At 31.0% G+C, this 7614-nt stretch overlaps 1 non-coding gene across 1 annotated transcript; it reads left to right on the forward strand.

The window, feature by feature from the left end:
- The first annotated feature begins 435 nt into the window (after positions 1–435).
- Trnar-acg lies at positions 436–508 on the forward strand. Its single transcript has one exon. It is a non-coding gene; the product is annotated as a tRNA-Arg (tRNA).
- The last annotated feature ends 7106 nt before the right edge of the window (positions 509–7614 follow it).

The following is a 7614-nucleotide window of genomic DNA, read 5'->3' on the forward strand; positions in this document are numbered from 1 at the left end:
GTCAGGTCCGGGTGCGTGAAAATAATGTTTTTTTTTTGTTACGACATTTTTCCATTTACACTATACGCATTGTACAATAATTTTTGTTATATTATATTTCGTGCATATTCGTTATTGGTTTAACCGTTTGTTTCTGAGACCAAACTTTCGGTATAAAGAATATCATCATCCCTTTCATTACCTTTGGCAAAACAGATATAACAAAAAGTTTTAAACGAAGATTTTGGTCTCTGAAACCTACGATAAGTCATATTGTTCACAGAGAACAATGTGGTATTGTGATTTATTCAATTTTATACTTATGCGAAAATTAATATAGCTTGTTTTAAAAACTTTGATATCACGTTAAAACATGCTAAGATTATATTTATTTTCATATGTATTAAATGTACAACATAAAGCTTTATGATACGGTTATTGAAACTAAAGAGTATAGGCCCTGTGGCGCAATGGATAACGCGTCTGACTACGGATCAGAAGATTCCAGGTTCGAATCCTGGCAGGGTCGCATGTTTTGTTTTTCAAATAATATGTTGCCAATATTTACTTTTCAATTTTATCTCGGTATTTCTATAAAGTGAGCTGTATTTATTCGCTTTATATATTTTTTTAAACCGAACTGGAATCTTGTAGGAAGGAAAATAAAATGTTACAAATGTCTTTAAAATATAAAATAAATAAAACTATTACATTTAACTCAGCTTAATAATAATAATATTCTTAAAAATTATGAAAAACAACTTGAACCAGAACTAGGCTTCTTTCCAAGAAACGTCAAAGTTCATTAATCTTTTAAACAAAATTTATTTCTAAAATATAAACGACGTCATTAACATTTTTTCTACCTAATATGATTAACTAACTTCAACCAGAGGCTTCGTTCCCGTGGAATTAAACAAAAACTTAGTGAGTAGCTTATGTGTTCTCTCAGATTATGATCTACATCTAAGCCGTGACCAGTGACGTCACATTATTTGTATACGTCATTTTATATTATCAACATTATCTTTTTAAGAGTTAAAGTTAAATAATTGATAAAATTACCTTAAATTTCGGTAATTAAATTGTTTTAGTTTAGAGAATTCATTGTCAGAAAATTTCATTAGAAGGGATCGTCCTCTTTCACTTTGACTTTATTCATGTATCAGTCCCTATTTTCTATTTGGAAACCAGCTCAATATTTGATTATTTTCTTCGTATAAATAATTTCTTTCTTCATTAACAAAACATTGGGAAAAGAAGTTGAAAATTTAAGATTAGGTCATTATTATAGGTAAAATAATGTCACAGGTTTCAGATTCATAAAAAAAAAAACATTTATTTAGTTTAGGATATTTTTTACAAAATTTAAAAATAAATCTTAATAAATATTTTAAGTAATTTAAATAATGTTTTATTATGAAATTCGTTTTATAAAGAAAGGTCTTCGTATTTATAACAAACATATTTTTAATTAAATTATTTAAATTTCGTGAGACATTACAATAAATAAATTAAGAACAGCTTTATTTTGACATCTTCGTGGTCGCGTCGCGTCTCGCACTGAAAACACTTGCCCTAAAGATGGACCACCGACGGATCCGAAACTAGTCGGTGCCGTCACTGGAATATCATATGGATTAAGCCGTTGTAAATTTAAAAAAAAAATGAATCGTTATGTACTGTTAATCAATCTGTCGTCTATCACATCAGCCGTGTAAGATTTATAAGGTGGGAATAATATAGCGGAAAACAGCAGGGCAAGGTGGGATGTCGCGCTTCGTAGCACTTCAAAAGGTTCTTTCGCTTCAATGCATTAAATCAATCTATATCTAACGAATTCAATGATGTATCTAAAATCCATACCACAACATTCAAAGAAACGTCAATACTCTGTGCATTTTTACACTTACTTTAATCTTATTTCGTACAAACAAACCACGCCTTCTATCAGTTAGATAGATACAGATACTAAAATTTAGCCCAAGTTACTCACTGAAATAAGTTTTCTGAGCATGTATGATTTATAAAAATTAGTATAGTACTTTTTGAATTCATTCATCACTAAAATTTTAGTATTTTTTCCTTTATGTTTTCATTCTTGGTCAGTATTAAAATGCTATTCTAGGAAAACTAATTTAGAAGTCTTTAACTGGCGTTCTAGCCGTTCGAGTACGAAACGAGATTCGTTTCGTTTTAAACTTAAAAATTATATTTTTGCAGTAGCGTCTGAGTGGGCACATTCAAGAGGTAAACTTTCAAAAGGTTCAGTACTGGTGAAAAACCAAATTAATTACATTTCAAAAATCTAGTTGGACGTGAAATAATTTACTTAGAAACATTGTAACACTGTTTGATACGCTTTTAAAATACTTACAAATTTTATTTTTCCTACCGGTTTTTTAAAAGCAAAAGAATGGTAAAATTTTAATTCTTTTATTCTTAAAATAATTTCTGTATTTCAGTAGAAAATAAACATTGTTTCAGTCGACATGAAAAACCAAATAAGTTTTCGGCGAAAAGATTTTTCGCTTTGTGTATTTATAATTCTCTAGCGGTTCTAACCACAAAATTGCGTAGCCACATATTTCGCCTAAAAGCATTTTGTATTGTTCTTTATAAAATATTTTCCATTACAAGGTATTGTTACGAAAATTTATAAAATTTAGCCCACTCGTGTGAACGTGATGGATATTTGTATCCATATTAATTAACAATAAAATGAGTAACAATATTTTAGAATCTTATCGAAGGTATCGCACGGTGTCGATAGATTTGTATTCTATATTTCAGTACCACAAAGGTATAGTCGGTTGTTCTCATAGGGTTTTTATACAGAATTGCCTCTTTTAATTATACAAATATCCGACAATGTATATGGTGGGGTGCGAGTGCATTCGGAAGGTCGTAGTTATTTGGTTTAAAATGATAAAGTAAAGTCGTTATTTTGTTAAATCACATTTCATGTCTCGAGGTGTCATGTAGGTACTTAAGATTGTAAAGCACATTTAATTCTTAATAGTCCTTAGAGCCCTAGAGCACCTTATCCTTAGAACCGTAATAAGCGCGTGGAATTACTAACGAAGAGTGGGTGTGAATGCTACCAATCCGTTTACATACCTACCTGAAAGGATTGGAACATGTATTTCAAAACTGAATATTTAAAGTAGGAAAGGTAGCAATATTCTGTTTTTATAAAAAAAACTAGCTGTCGCCAGCGCGTCCGCACGGAGTTAAAAAAACATAATTAGTAACTTATGTGTTCTTCCCAACTACGATCTACATAATAGCCAAATTTCATCGAGATACTGGAGTTCTGGAGATAACTTCAAACAAACATCCAGCTATCCATCCATCCATCCATCAATCATCCAAACATTCGCATTTATAATATTAGTAAGATAATTAGAATAATCCAGATATTACGCGTCTTGCTTATGAGTGTTAAGTGCAGAATTACGTATCTGAACTCTTTGTTGGACATAGATTTAACATTCTACCAAAAAGTACTGTTATACAAAATACTGATCATTGAGAACCTTTGACTTTTTATAATAAACTAGCTTTTACCCGCGACTCCGTCCGCGCGGAATAAAAGAAAAATAAACGGGGTAAAAATTATCCTATGTCCTATTCCTGGTTCTAAGCTACCTGCTCACCAATTTTCAGTCAAATCGATTCAGCCGTTTTTGAGTTATAAATGGTGTAACTAACACAACTTTATTTTATATATATAGATGAAATAGTTATAATGTGAATCGCGTGGGAAGTCGAAGGATTAACAACGAGATGTTGTTGTGTATAGAGCTTGATAAATATTTGTTTTAAATGTGTATCTATATATAAATATAAATCTATATATAGATTTGTTATGATGATTTAAAAACGTAATAAACGCATTTTGATTGCAGTGCTGGTTTTTTCAATCTGTTCACATAGTTCTTAATAAAATAAACATACACTTTGTAACATAATTTATTGAAAATAATGTACTTCTCTTTCATTTATTTATAATTTCGTAATCCAAAATATTTTAACTTTAGCATAATAACTACTATTAGGTCCTTACATATGAAATTGGTGTTTTGTATGGGAGGAACAAAAAGTCGAATATTTTTTAATATAATATATTTAATTAATCAAAGTATGAACCATTATTTTCTATGCACTTTTGCCATCTCATAGGTAGTTCATTGATTCCTTTACTAAAAAAAACCAGTCGGACGGGAATCAATAAAATCTTTGAAGGCGATTTGGACTGCCCCATCGGAGTTGAATTTTTTCCCTTGCAAGAAGTTATCCAAATTTCGAAAAAAATGGTAATCTGTTGGAGCAAGGTCCGGGGAGTACGGAGGATGTCTTAGACTTTCCAATTGAAGCTCTTCTAATTTAGTAGCCGTCTGTTGCGCAGTGTGTGGTCTAGCGTTGTCGTGAAGCAGCAGTGGCGTGGAGCGATTGACCAGCCTAGGTTGTTTAGCCGCTAGCTTTTCCATCATGGTTTGCAATTGCTGACAATAGACATCAGCCGTAATAGTCTGGCCAGATTTGAGAAAACTGTAATGAACAATACCAGCACTAGTCCACCAAACGCTTACAAGTAACTTTTTTGGGGTTAATTTTCGCTTGGGGCAGGATTTGGCTGGCTTGCCAGGATCCAACCATTGCGCTGAGCGCTTCCGATTATCGTAAAGAACCCATTTTTCATCACAGGTAATGATTCGGTTTAAAATACCTTCATTATTGTGCCGGTTTAGTAATGTAACGCAACAGTCGACGCGCGTTTGCCGGTTTGCTTCAGTCAATTCGTGAGGTACCCACCTTTCAAGCTTTTTAATCTTCCCAATTTGCTTCAAGTGAATTAAAACAGTTTTATCACTAACATCGCAGCCTGCAGCTAACTCGGACGTGGTTTGCGATGGATCCGCTTCCACAATAGCCTTCAACTCTTCATTATCAACTTGAGTCTCAGGCCGTCCACGGGGCTTGTTCTGCAGATCCAAATTTCTAGAACGAAAACGTTGGAACCAAAAACGAACTGTGTTTTCTTTTGCAACAAGACCGCCATACACATCATTCACCCTTCGAGTCGTTTCCGCAGCACTAGTGCCACGGCGGAACTCGTACTCGTAAATAATGCGATATTTTAAGTTTTCCATTTTGTAAAATGAGTGACGCAAACAGAAAAAAACAGAAGAAAAAAACAAATGAATGACGGTCATCGAACCACAAATACATGAGTCTATAGCTGTACAAATTTGAATTTGGAATTCCTTACCAAAGAGGAGAAATTCGTGATTAAAGTGACCAGTACGAAAAACGCCAATTTCATATGTAAGGACCTAATATTAATAAATTTACAACAATTGTTGTTCCGTTTATACTAAAAAGCGATTATATAAATACAAAATTCAGCTCTCATTAATAGACAGGAATTATTTCTTTAGATGCTTACATATACTAAATTACAATTTAAATATTTGTAGTTATATAAGTAGGAGCGAAAGTAAACGGCATACAATCCAAACCTTTATACAACGCATACAGACTGACGACTTTAGAATTTATTAATGACTAACCGAGGGTTTCTAAAACTAAAAATCTTCGTATAAAACGTATCGTCAGAGATTACAATGTATTTTAACAGAGATTTTGTTCTCAGAAACTCGGTTAAGCATTCGTTTAGTGTAAAAAAAATCAATTCGTATGTAGACTTAAGTTATTATCAGTCAAATTAAATTGACTCAAGTCAATTCATCAGGCAATTTTTATAATAAAGTGCGTAACATGTTACATGTTTGCGTTTCAAATTTCAAACAATCACAGTTCAATAAATATAAAAATTATAAAAGAATTGAAGTCAAATTATTAAGACAAAGGTCATTCTGCCAATTCACAATGTCAGGGTATTGACAATACGTTCTTCCGCACTATTGATTTGCAAAAGTAATTTCCTTTTACGTACATATTGAATTACCTTAACCATTTCACATTTTCAACATTGCAATAAGAATCTTTTTTGTTTTTAAAATTCAAAAAAAGAACAGTAATCTTTGTTTATTGCTATTTTTATGTTAACACTCTTGGCAATATTACTAATGTAACGTGTTCCGTAACAAGTTAGGCAACGTCAAAAAAGGTTTACATTTTGTCTGCTTTATTCAATTTCTTCTATATTTCTACTTACAAATTTATAAGACAATGCAACTCAAATTTAAAAATTATAATTTTAATTTTACATTTAGTTCAAGCAAATATATAACTCAGTCATTATTAGCGTAATATTAAGCTTATATTGAAGTGATAAATTAACTTAAATAATCACGTTTAAAAGTTTCTTTTCTATCATAATTAATTTGTTAACTTCAATAATACATTGGGATTTAATTATTGGAGTGCTTTTAATTACAAGTGCTCTTAAATAGGCTAAAAGCTTTATATATATAAGATGCTCTTAATCATTAATTTTGTAATTTTGCCAAACGTATCCTAATACGAATATGTAACTAGTGCTTTAATATACTGTTAATTCTATTTTAACTTAACATTTTAAAGGTCCCTAAGTATTACTCGACCACTTTAAAGCGAGATCTAACATTCCTTAACTTAACGTATTTTATGAACGAATTATAATGCATACAAAGATGCCGTTTAATATTGGCACTTGATGTAATAATACAACAACAAATTTATCTGACCCGGTGGGTATAAGTGATAATAAATTAATATAGCTCATTAGCCCCTACCCATCAAAATGAAAAAAGTGTCACGAGATACTTATCGTACTTTGCTTTCTTGTCATGTTTTTTCTTTTATGTTATTTTCTAAGTTTATGTAGGTTTTATACAATTCTGACAGAACTAACGATATAGTAGCGTCTCTCTCACTGGGCCAGATATCTTTGTTAGACTACATTTATCTAAATTATATTTACTCAAGCATCTATTAGTTGAAGCTTATTAACGAAGGGATATAAAACCAAGAAGGTTCATTAATAAATAATTATAAAATAATCATATATCTAGGTGTTTTAGTTGGTTCTTTCATTCGAGACTCATTTCGTAAGTAGCTGGAAAGGGAAGGTCTTATTTATTAACTATATTTTAATATCACTTTTGGCTTAAATTTTTGACTAGTAATTTGTGCACCATTTTATCAAATGCTTAAATATCTACTTAAATTCCCTTATAACTTAACCATCCATTCAAAACGCGGAATATCAACCGAGTCTGTGAATATACAATTATTCCATTCATTGCTTAAAATGAAAATATAAGGCACTGCCTTATAAAATTACCATTAGCTATATAGGAGTAGTATACCTGTTACAATTTTAGTTTAAATGACCTTTGAATATAATGAAACGTCTTTTATTCAAAACACCAAATGTTTTTTTTTCAATAATAGTTTGGATGTATAGAAATTTTAATTGACTTTATACCTGGCGGTGATGAATTTTCAAAATTTCAATACTTGTACCAGTAGTCGAAGTAACAAGCAATATTTTATGCACCTATCTATTTAAGTGTACAATTATATATAATACATATCTTAAGTTACACTAATATTCAATATTCTATGTATAAGTCTCGTAATATTCAACAAGTAAATATGGACGATTAACTACATCGGTCTCAA

The sequence above is a fragment of the Papilio machaon genome, chromosome 14 (assembly GCF_912999745.1).
Source record: "Papilio machaon chromosome 14, ilPapMach1.1, whole genome shotgun sequence".
NCBI lineage: Eukaryota > Metazoa > Arthropoda > Insecta > Lepidoptera > Papilionidae > Papilio > Papilio machaon.